The sequence below is a fragment of the Somniosus microcephalus genome, chromosome 14 (genome assembly GCF_052327205.1).
Source record: "Somniosus microcephalus isolate GS21.2 chromosome 14, FLI_Smic_1.0, whole genome shotgun sequence".
Lineage (NCBI taxonomy): Eukaryota > Metazoa > Chordata > Chondrichthyes > Squaliformes > Somniosidae > Somniosus > Somniosus microcephalus.
This window is the reverse complement of record NC_141000.1, coordinates 29105760-29117854: the sequence shown is the minus strand read 5'-3', so window position 1 is coordinate 29117854 and position 12095 is coordinate 29105760. Positions and strand designations below refer to the sequence as shown.

General features: G+C 44.5%; 1 protein-coding gene across 2 annotated transcripts in view; it reads right to left on the bottom strand.

Moving 5' to 3' along the window:
- cab39l (calcium binding protein 39-like) overlaps positions 1–7424 on the bottom strand; it is an 89877-nt gene extending 82453 nt beyond the window's left edge. Inside the window, exons 1-2 of one of the 2 annotated variants that reach the window (XM_086006440.1) lie at positions 7139–7424; positions 4172–4297 (exon numbers count right to left, since the gene is read on the bottom strand). The gene's annotated coding sequence lies outside the window, so the exon portion shown is untranslated. The remainder of the gene's footprint in view (positions 1–4171; positions 4298–7138) is intronic. The other variant, XM_086006441.1, reaches the window with a different exon arrangement.
- Between the last annotated feature and the right edge of the window lie 4671 nt (positions 7425–12095).

The following is a 12095-nucleotide window of genomic DNA, read 5'->3' as shown; positions in this document are numbered from 1 at the left end:
TACGGCCTTTGAGGCCAATGGTTGGCTTTATCAGTTTTGTCGCCTTCCATTTGGGGTCACCAATGGGGTGGCCGTCTTTCAACAGGCAATGGATAGCCTAGTCAAACAGGAGAACTTAACGGACACTTTTCCATATCTGGATAATATCACCATTGCTGGTCATGACCAGAAGGAGCATCATGACAACCTCCAGAAATTTTATGTTCTCCGTCGTCGCAACTTAACCTTAAAGGAGTCCAAATCTGTGAAATCCGTACCATCAGTCAACATCCTTGGCTATTGGGTGAGCAACGGTGTCATCAAACCGGATCCAGGGCGACTTCAGCCGCTTCAGGAGCTCCCTCCCCCTACGAATCTCTGCTTTCTTCGTCGGGCACTCGGCATGTTCGCCTATTATGCGAAGTGGATACCCCACTTCTCTGACAAGATCCAGCCCCTGCCTCACGCAAAGTCATTTCCGTTGGAGGCAACGGCTATTTCAGCTTTCAACCTCAAGCGACAACTGGAAAAAGCTACGCTTCGTTCCATCGATGAAAATCTCCCTGTTGTGGTCGAGTGCGATGCATTGGAGGTGGTGATCACGGCTACCTTGAATCAAGGTGGTCGACCCGTGGCATTTCTGTCCAGAACTTTGCAGGGTAGCGCACACAATTATCCTCCTGTCGAGGAGGCTACGGCTATCATCGAAGCAGGACGTAAATGGAGTTATTTTCTCGTTCATCGCCATTTCACGCTTATAACCGATCAGCGCTCCGTGGCCTTTATGCTGGATAACCAGAAACGCACTAAGATCAAGAATAACAAAATACAGCTCTGGAGGATGGAATTGGCCGCCTTTGGCTACACCATACATTATCGACCCGGCAAAGAGAATGTAGTCCCGGATACCGTCACGCGTGCATTCTGTTCTTCCATGTCAACTTCGACTCTTGCGGATCTTCATACTTACTTATGCCATCCTGGCATTACCCGTATGTTGCACTTTGTGCGATCTAAAAATCTCCCATTTCCTACGGAAGATGTGAAAAGAACATGCTCCACCTGTAGAATTTGTGCGGAATTAAAACCGCAATTCTTCCGTCCGTCGGATGGCTCACTCATATACGCTATGCAGCGACTCAGCACTGACTTTAAAGGGCCATTGCCTTCCTCAACACGAAACACTTACTATGGTGGACGAATTTTCAAGCTTTCCCTTTGCTTTCCCGTCCCAATATGCTTACTTCCAGAGTGATCAAATGCCTCGATCAAGTCTTTTCCCTTTGCAGTACGGCCAATTTCATCCACTCTGATCGGGGTCCCTCCTTCATGTCAAGCGAACTCAAAAGTTATCTTTCCCAACGGGGAATCGCCACAAGTAAAACAACACCGTATCATCCCATCGGTAACGGACAGGTTGAGAGATACAACGGTATCATTTGGAACGCTGTTCATCTTGCACTGTAGTCGCGCAACCTACCAGACCAGCAGTGGGAAACTATGCTCCCTAACGCGTTGCATTCCATCAGGTCTCTTCTTTCTAGGTCCATCAATGTCACTCCTCACGAGCAATTCTTCAGGTTCCAGCGTCGCTCCACTCATGGGACGTCCCTACCGTCATGATTGGCAGCTCCCGGCCCCGTGCTGCTCCGAAGATTCATCCGATCTTCCAAAAGCGATCCCCACGTCGACGAGGTGGAACTAACTGACGTTAATCCCACATACGCGCACGTGCGGTACCCTGGTGGCCGGGAGTCCACCGTTTCACTCCGAGATCTGGCTCCCTGTCCAACCAGTCCCCCGGACCCAACTGGTAGAGGAACCCATGGTAATGGTGCCGACGCTCTGCGCTCCTTTGAAGATGACGCCCTACCTGGGACATCAAGGGATCGGCCGGCTACTCCACCGGACCAACTCGGGGAGCCGAGCACTTCCCATGGGATGGCCACCCGAAGCCTGGACGCCAGTCAATCCCCGGCTACCAACCAAGATGAGGCCAGCTCTGCGCCTGTGGGGACCCGCACCCGGAGTCACGATCTCCCCAGTCTTCCGCAGGTCGATCACGACAACACGGGCCCCATCGATCTACCAGTATGGACCAAGCAACCCAGGGACCAAGACACGGTCCGAGGAGATGTGCCTTCCAACCACAAGCAAAGATCTAAAAGACTGCGACTATTCGCGGTCCGCCTAATCCACTAGAAGGAAGTCGTCGGACTTCGAAAACTTTCAGGCGGGAAGGATGTCATGAATCTTATCATGACTCATGAAGTAACACTAGGCGGCCAGCTAGTGGCGCCGTCCGAGGAGTATAAATACTCGGTCGTGGGCCCAGCTTGCTCAGGATGTTCTGTAACTAGTGATGCAACTAGAAATCTCATGGTTTTGAAACAGTTGATCAAACCAAGCACTCAGTAGTCTTTTTACATCACCCAAACCTGCCCTTTTTTGATCCAGGTCTCAGTTATCGCCACGACATCAGATGTGTGTCTATTTATGCCTGCAGCTCACCAACCTTATTTACCACACTTCGTGCATTTATACACATGCACTGTAAACCTATCTTAGACCTTCTTGTATTCTTAGTCTGACCCCACCTAATACCGTACTATTTCTTACTCTAGTGCTATCTGTCCCACCCAATCTTTTGTAGACCTCGTTTCTCCTTTCTAATGCTACATCCTGGTGTTCATCCCCCTGCCAAATTAGTTTAAACCCTCCCCAACAGCACTAGCAACCCCCCCCCCCACCCCCCCCAGGACTTTGGTCCTGGCTCTGTTGAGGTTCGGCCTGTACAGGTCCCACCTCCCCCCAGAACCAGTTCCAATGTCCCAGGAATCTAAAGACCTCCCTCCTGCACCATCTCTCCAGCCACGCATTCATCTACTCTGTCCTCCTATTTCTATACTCACTAGCTCGTGGCACCGGGAGTAATCTGGAGATTACTACCTTTTGAGGTTCTGCTTTTTAATCTCTTTCCTAGCTCCCTAAAATCTGCCTGCAGGATCTCATCCCTCTTTCTACCGATGTCGTTGATACCAATATGAACCACGACCTCTGGCTGTTCACCCTCCCCCACCTCAATGTTCTACAGCTGCTCAGTGACATCCGTGACCCAGGCAGGCAACATACCACCCTGAAATCATGTCTGCGGCCGCAGAAACACCTGTCTGACCCACTAACTACCCCCCCCCCCCCCCCGCGCCACCCCCACCGCTGAGCCACCCGTGGTACCGCGGATTTGGCTCTGGCTGTACTCCCCAGAGAAACCATCGCCCTCACCAGTATTCAGTCCTGACAGTTAAGTGCTGCTACTTACATAGCACTGAATTTGAATAGTGCAAAAATGCCAGCCATCCCCTTATGACTTTGTGTGACTAACTGGCAGTTGAACATATTTGCATTTATTTAGTAACTTTGACAAATGCAACAGGTTCAGTTGTTGATTGATAAATCAGAACATCACTGGTACAATGCCTCAAATTAAAAGACAACTTCAGATTATTAGCTGCTTTATTTTACATTAAAGGTTGCAAAGATCAAAGATAGCTGTTGTCAAGCAATAACCACAGAATCATACAAAAGTTAGTTCCTCAGAGATGTGCCATTTGCTACTGCACTAAATAGACTTATGTAATAAAGCAGCAAACTGAATTATGATTCTAAATAAGAAAAAATATAAAAAACAGGCACGATCAACTGTGTGGTTCAAGTAGTTTGTACACTGACATACTAAGCCATTAAATGGTATGATGTTGATCTACAATCATAGCTGGCCACAGCTCGTTCCCTAACTCAGCCTAAAAAAGGTGTTTCTTCACAAAGTGGGGAACAAATGGAACTCTATTAAACCCTGTGCCATTCTTGGGCTCATCCTCACAGCGGTTTACAGAGTGGTAGTGGTCGAGGCCTGGATGCAAGTCATCTGCTTGTCTTCACTAGCAAAGAATTGTCCTTTGCATTTGGGTGGGGGGAGGGGGACATAAAGACCATAGCGGGACAGAGAAAAACATTCTAGAAAGACTCCCAGTGCATCATCACTAATACATAGGAAGACTAGAAAGTGGGCCCTTCTGTACAACAACATACCTCAGCAGAAATGTGATTTTTTTAAAAGTAGAAACACTGCCTTTGCAGCTCCGCCCTAAAGGTATTGCAAATTTAATCAAACAAGAATATGTCGGTCTCTTACCTCTGGCAGACTGTGGGTAAGGCACACAAAGAACCAAAATATGTCCTTTCAGCAAGAAATCCTCAGCAATCCAGATTTGTCAACAGCCTTTTAGTTCAGCAGGATTTCTAAGCTTCTGTACGTCACCTAAAATAAAAAAAATAATTCAGAGCTAAATGGTTGAGCTAAAAATGGAACTAATTTATTCAGCAAAAAAGCAGACTGTTTCTTTGTTAAAGTTCAAACTACATATGTGTATAAACCAATCCAAACACTAATATATACACGTGGTGTTGGGCTTCACCCATATGATTCATTCTGAAACATCATGTACTATAGCTTGCATATATTAACAAGTAAACATGTAAATATTTAGTTTGGTTAAATTTGAGGCCTATGCTGAATAGACTGCTATTGGATCACATCACTGCCATGTAACAGGAAATTAGGTAATGACAATGCAAAAAGCAAATAACTACTGTTACAACACGATCAGATCGCAGTTTGTTGAACATTTGGATTTACAAATCTAAACCATCCTATCAAATACACAGAACTAAAAACATTATCAGCTGAGTGGAGTTTCTCAACAAACAGATTAAATAGTTAGAGTATATTGAAAAGAACTAACATAGCACCTAGAGAGAAGGGCAAAAGGACTGTGTTGAAGGATAGGAACAGTTTCTCTCTCCTAGTTTGATTGTTCACCGTAGTACAAGACTAAAAACAAGCTTATATAATGCCTAGCGTAGCAAGCAACAGTTATTGTGACTATGTACATTCATTCCACAGAATACCACATGGACTAGCATATAGTCAAAACACATACAGTACATGTTACTCCACACTTAGCAGCTGCCACTTCTGCCTGCAGCAATGCAAAAGTGACATTATAACCCAGCAGTCGGGTAATACCTGGACTCTGGAATGAAGCAGTGCAAGAACCACCCCCCCAAAAACAATGTAATCTTACCACCTGAGATTGACATCACAGACAATAACTCCAGTATGACATCAAACTGCATTTACAAAGTGCTTAAGAGAGTCCGTTGGATACTTCATGACATTTCCCAGAGGCTGGATCCGGCATGTACACTGTGCAGGTTGCCGACTTTCGACATTTAGCTACTGCTCACCATGTTAGCCATGGCCTCTGAATCAAAAGGCTGTAGATTCAAGCCCCACATCTGGGCAGACACTCCAGTGCAGTACTACTGGAGATGCCGACCTTCGGATGAGACATTAGACAAAGGTCCAGTCTGTCCTATCACATGGATAGTAAAGTGCCCATGGAACTATTTAAAGAGCTGGGAGATAGAAACATAGAAAAATAGGGGTTTCTGTGATTCTGTGATCTACTCTCCTGTCTGAGCCCATCTGCTGCAGAAACCCACATGATGGGCCGAAATGGCCTCTATCTGCACTGTGGGGTTTCTGTGATTTCTGTGAATGTCTCTTTCTGCAGATTCTAACAGTCCAAGAAAAGCTCAGTTTGGTCAGCTGACATTTCATAGAATTAGCAAAGCAGTTGTCAGTTTGCAGGAGGATTTCCTAAAATAAAGAAAATTTTCAAATGTTCCTCCACTTAGAATTTCTCATTAAAAATACACAGATCTTAAACATACAGCGCTGTTTTCATATCTTGTTCATTGAAGGAGGTTTGGTTCCATTCAGTTGTCAAACAGATATATAAAATATATTTGGCACAATTTTTTTTTTAATCTCCAATTTCATTCTTTGGTCACTTAGCTTACTCTGTGCAAAATGATATGAATTCATTTTTGTTTTAAAGATATGGAATGCAGTGCTTAGATCAATCCCAACATTTACTTTTCCACCTCCAGGTTGTTTCTTGATCCATATGCTTTGATGTCAGTGCCACTAATGACAGCAGTCACTCCTGTCTTGTGGTCGGTCACCTTATTAAGTAAAGGGTGGCAGCAGCGGGAGAAAGCTGCTTTGGCTTTGGTTTACATCATTAGCAATCTGCAGTTCTCAATAAACTAATACAACAGTCAGGCATACCATCAACCCACAGGTCATGAAATTGGTAAAACTTTTAAATTCTACATCACCTGCACTACCATAAACATCAGTATGAAACAGGCCACTCATTAGACTGTGATAATCAAAGCCTCTAAAAAGTGAATCTCAAAGCATTATTATTAATCTCTGTACTCAGACAATGTTCATAAGCTGATCAAGTTCTGCTGATTATCTAGATCCCTTGACTGGATTACTGCCTTCTAATTCACTTATAACTCCATTATCCTCTGTAATACACCATAGAAAGGGCAGCCTTTTGGTGACTGCATTTAAAACTTCAAACATTTTAATTGCATGGAAATGTAAACACTGGATGGCATGAAGAGCCAGTCCAAAAGCAGCAAAAAAATCAATTATATTTCACTACATTGGGAAAGTGAATATTTGCATACTTTTGTTCCTTTGTGGACATAACACAGACTCTTAAATTTGGCAGCCTGTTTATAGAGAACGACGATTGGAACACTGCAAAAGGTGGATGATCACTCAGATTTTATGCTTTTACAATGAGCATCCGAGAACTGACGTTCATAAAACTCACACCGGCCTCAGATAACCACATTTAAAACCCTCAGCCTCTCGAACAGCTTGAAGTCAAGCACTCAAAATTATGAAGCAAATTTCAAAAATAGACGGAGACGTCCAGTTAAATAATTAAACTTGAAAGGAGTTGACATGGTCCAGAACTATATATTTTTTATTAATTAAATGCGCCATGCATTCTGATGCAAGTCAATTAATTATACAGAAAATAAGCAAAAGTTGCGAGAGAAGAAGCAGTTGTCCCCGCAACCGTAGCACATTTGCGGCAAATCCAACCAAAAGCAATAGAAGGCGTCTGGGGACCTGGATGCAGCACTGAATGAGTAACATTGCATTGCACAAACTCTTATGGTCGCTGCTGATTGACAGGTACATGGCGAGCATGCGCAGTGACCTTACCGAGTCTGCTGCCCGCTGACGGCAGGCAAACGGCCCAACCGTCACTCTGTGGAAATAAAACTCACTTCACCCCAGACACCGACCAGCTTCCTTTTTTTTCTCTCTCTCTTTCCCCCCTTTCCAGAAACAACGCAGCTACCGACACGTTTGCTTCGCTATAGGTTACGCGGCACACCGGGAGAAGGAGATAGTCACACCACCGCCAGCCCTCTCATTTCCGGCTCTTTGTATTGTAAAGCAGCTCGCTGCGCTCGGACCGCCCCACTCCTTCGTCAACGGAGGGGTGGGGGTGGGGTGGGGAACTGAGCTCTACGTCACCGAATCCTGCGCACGTTGCGCGTCACCGTGTTACGTGCAGACGCCGCGCACGCAGCGCTTCTGCCCACGTGATCTATGCGCGACGGGGCGCGAGCGGGAAAAGTGAAAGCGCTGCTTAACACTGTCTGTGCCGGGCCCGGGCCAACTCAAAGGTCGGGGTTTTGTTGCACGAATGCACAAACCATAAATTAGAGCATCCATGCAAATGTGGCCTCGTGTTTCCAGCAGGCCTGGCAATTCTGGTTGGACGTGTTCCTGGAGGTCAGATGATGAGACGTTTGATCACGTGACGCGTGGTCACATGGCACTTGCAAATATTATTGCAATGGGTTCCTTGCAGTTGAGTGCCTTTGCTCACTGTTTTGGGCATTGTTTCTTCCCACATCCATCTGAACTCCCTCCCTCTCACTGAAGTGCTTTCCAATAGCAAAAAATAGTAAGGCTGCAATAGTGGTGCGGATACCCACAATGGCCTGCGCCAGTCACCAAGCCAGCTTGCTAATCTCAGAAAATTGCATATTTTTAGCTTTGTGCTAGGTGTTTTTCAAATTTTTGTCCATTCATTTTTTGACCCAGACATTTAGCTGCCAGATTTTTAGTTGCTGCAATATAATTTTGAAAATGAACCTTCCAATGGAGATTCCAGTCTTTTTGTGTCATTTAGTAGAGCTAGAAGAGAATGAAAAGGATGTGAGGCAGATCAGATTGCCTCAGAGGTGGACTGCACTTACCGGCCTTAACACAAAGCTGCATCTACAAGCAGAGGCATATGTACCTTGAAGGCAAGCTGCCTTCATAGACTCCACGAAGGAGACAGCAATAGAATGGTGTTCGCCCTCAGAATCTGATCTCCAGCCACCCTCTGCCAAATGATGGCACTGCTGGTGGCTGTCAAGGTTATGACAGCCCTGAGCTTTAATGCACCTGGCCCATTTCAAGCTGCTACAGGGGTCATCAGCACTATCGATCAATCTGCAGTTCCAAAGATGTGTGAAGCAGATGACTGATGTGCAAACAAATCCATTACTTTCCCCAAAGGGCAACTGGCAGCAGAATGGGAAGGTTGTTCAATGTCTTTATGTGGCAGATCACCCAAATTCCAAGGCACCATTGATAGCACACATGTGGCCATACAGGCCTTTGCACTCAATCCCATACCCTTTATGACCATCAAAACAGAATCATGCAAGTGAATGCGTGGCTCAAAGATTGGTGGGAGAAGTGGGTTTCGATTCGTGGGGCACTGGCACCACTACTGGGGAAAGAGAGCTGTTCCGTTGGGACGGACTACACCTGAACCATGCTGGGACCAGAGTTCTAGCGAATCGAATAACTAGGGAGGTAGATAGGGCTTTAAACTAAATAAGGGGGGGTGGGGGGAGGGTCCCGGTGGAGAGAAATCTCGAATGCTAAAGAGAAAAGACAAGGAAGCAGTGCAGGAAAGTGATTGGGGGAAGGATAACCAGGTTGTGTCAGGAAGGGACAGAGTGTACAAACAAAGGAGTGCACTAACAAATAGGGTCCGGGTAAGAAAAAGTGGTAATAAGACAAATAGGGCCATAGTACAAAAAAATGTTAAGATGTCTTAAAATGTTTAAAAGACAAATCTAAAGGCACTGTATCTGAATGCACGAAGCATTCGTAATAAGCTAGACGAATTAACAGCACAAATAGATGTAAACGGATACGATATAATTGTGATTACGGAGACATAGCTGCAGGATGACCAAGGCTGGGAGCTGAATATCCAAGGATATTCAATATTTAGGAAGGACAGGTGAAAAGGAAAAGGACGTGGGGTGGCCTTGTTAGTAAAGGATGAAATCAGAGCAATAGTGAGAAAGGATATTGGCTCAGAAAATAAAGATGTAGAATCAGTCTGGGTGGGGCTAAGAAGCACCAAGGGGCAGAAAACATTGGTGGGAGTTGTCTATAGGCCTCCAAACAGTAGTGGTAATGTAGGGGCCAGCATCAACCAAGAAATTAGAGGTGCATGTAACAAGGGTACTACAGTAATCATGGGTGATTTTAATCTACATTTAGACTGGCCAAACCAAATTAGCAATAATACTGTGGAGGATGAATTCCTGGAGCGTGTACGAGATGTTTTTTAGACCAGTACGTTGAGGAGCCAACTAGGGAACAGGCTATCCTAGATTGGGTATTGTGCAATGAGAAGGGGTTAATTAATAATCTTGTGCGGGGTCCTTTAGGGAAGAGTGACCATAACATGATAGAATTCTTCATTAAAATGGAAAGTGAAGAAGTCCAATCCGAAACTAGGGTCCTAAATCTAAACAAAGGAAACTACGATGGTATGAGGAGTGTGTTGGCTATGATAGATTGGGGAGCTTCATTAAAAGGCATGACGGTGGATAGGCAATGGCTAACATTTAAGGAACTAATGCATGAATTGCAACTGTTATACATTCCTTTCTGGCGCAAAAACACAAAAAGAAAAGCGGCCCAACCATGGCTAACAAAAGAAATTAAGAATAGTATTAGATCCAAAGTGGAGTCATATAAAGTTGCCAGAAAAAGTAGCAAGCCTGAGGATTGGGAGCATTTTAGAGTTCAGCAAAAAAGGACCAAGTGATTGATTAAGAGGGGAAAAATAGAGTATGAGAGTAAACTTGCAAGGAACATAAAAGCGGATTGTAAAAACTTCTACAAGTATGTAAAAAGAAAAAGATTAGTGAAGACAAATGTAGGTCCCTTACAGTCAGAAACGGGAGAATTTATAATGGGGAACAAGGAAATGGCAGCAATTAAACAAATACTTTGGTTCTGTCTTCATGGAAGAGGACACAAATAACTTCCCAGAAATGCTAGGGAACCAAGGATTGAGTGAGAAGGAAGAATTAAAGGAAATTAGTATTAGTAAAAAAAATAGTGCTGGAGAAATTAATGGGACTGAAAGCTGATAAATCCCCAGGGCCTGATAATCTGCATCCCAAATTACTAAAAGAGAAATAGTGGATGTATTGGTTGTCATCTTCCAAAATTCTATAGATTATGGAACAGTTCCTGCAGATTGGAGGGTGGCAAATGCAACCCCACTATTTAAAAAGGAGGGAGAGAGAAAACAGGGAACTACAGTCCGATTAGCCTATCATCAGTAGTAGGGAAAATGCTAGAGTCTATTATAAAGGATGTGATAACAAGACACTTAGAAAATATCAATGGGATTAGACAAAGTCAACATGGATTTATGAAAGGGAAATCGTGTTTGACAAACCTACTGGAGTTTTTTGAGGATGTAACTGGTAGAATAGATAAGGGAGAACCAGTGGATGTGGTGTATTTGGATTTTCAGAAGGTCTTTGATAAAGTCCCACATAAGAGGTTAGTGTGCAAAATTAAAGCACATGGGATTGGGGGTAATATACTGGCATGGATTGAAAATTGGTTAACAGACAGGAAACAGAGAGTAGGAATAAATGGGTCTTTTTCGGGGTGGCAGGTGGTGACTAGTGGGGTACCGCAGCGATCAGTGCTTGGGCCCCAGCTATTCACAATATATATCAATGATTTGGATGAGGGAACCAAATGTAATATTTCCAAGTTTGTTGACGACACAAAACTAGGTGGGATTGTGAGGAGGATGCAAAGAGGCTTCAAGGCGATTTAGACAAGTTGAGTGAGTGGGCAAATACATGCCAGATGCAGTATAACGTGGATAAATGTGAAGTTATCCACTTCAGTAGGAAAAACAGAAAGGTAGAGTATTATTTAAATGGTGATAGATTGGGAAATGCCCTGGGTGTCCTTGTACACCAGTCACTGAAAGCAAACAGGCAGGTGCAGCAAGCAGTTAAGAAGACAAATGGTTCATTGCAAGAGGATTTGAGTACAGGAGCAAGGATGGCCTACTACAGTTGTACAGGGCCTTGGTGAGACCACACCTGGAGTACAGTGTGCAGTTTTGGTCTCCTTACCTAAGAAAGGATATACTTGCCATAGAGGGAGTGCAGCGAAGGTTCACCAGACTGATTCCTGGGATGGCAGGACTGTCGTATGAGGAGAGATTGGGTCGACTAGGCCTGTATTCACTAGAGTTTAGAAGAATGAGAGGGGATCTCATTGAAATGTATAAAATTCTGACAGGGCTAGACAGACTGGATGCAGGGAAGATGTTTCCCCTGGCTGAGGGCTTCTAGAACGAGGGGTCACAGTCTCAGGATACGGGGTAGGACATTTAGGACTGAGATGAGGAGAAATTTCTTCACTCAGAGGGTGGTGAACCTGTGGAATTCTCTGCCACAGAAGGCTTTGGAGGCCAAGTCATTAAATATATTTAAGAAGAAGATAAATAGATTTCTAGACACAAAAAGCGTCAAGGGGTATGGGGAGAGAGCGGGAATATGGTATTGAGATAGAGGATCAGCCATGATCATATTGAATGGCGGAGCAGGCTCGAATGGCCTACTCCTGCTCCTATTTTCTATGTTTCTATGTTTCTAATGCTCAGATCTCAGGTCGCAGTTAAAACATCTTCATTTTAAGGCAATGCACAGTGCCACCATTATCCAATGAAGCAAGAAGAATGCAAGTATAGCTCCTTAAGAGGCCTAGACTGTTGTCTTCAACCCTGGCTTCTAACACTTCTGCAGGAGATATACTGAGGGCCATCAGTATC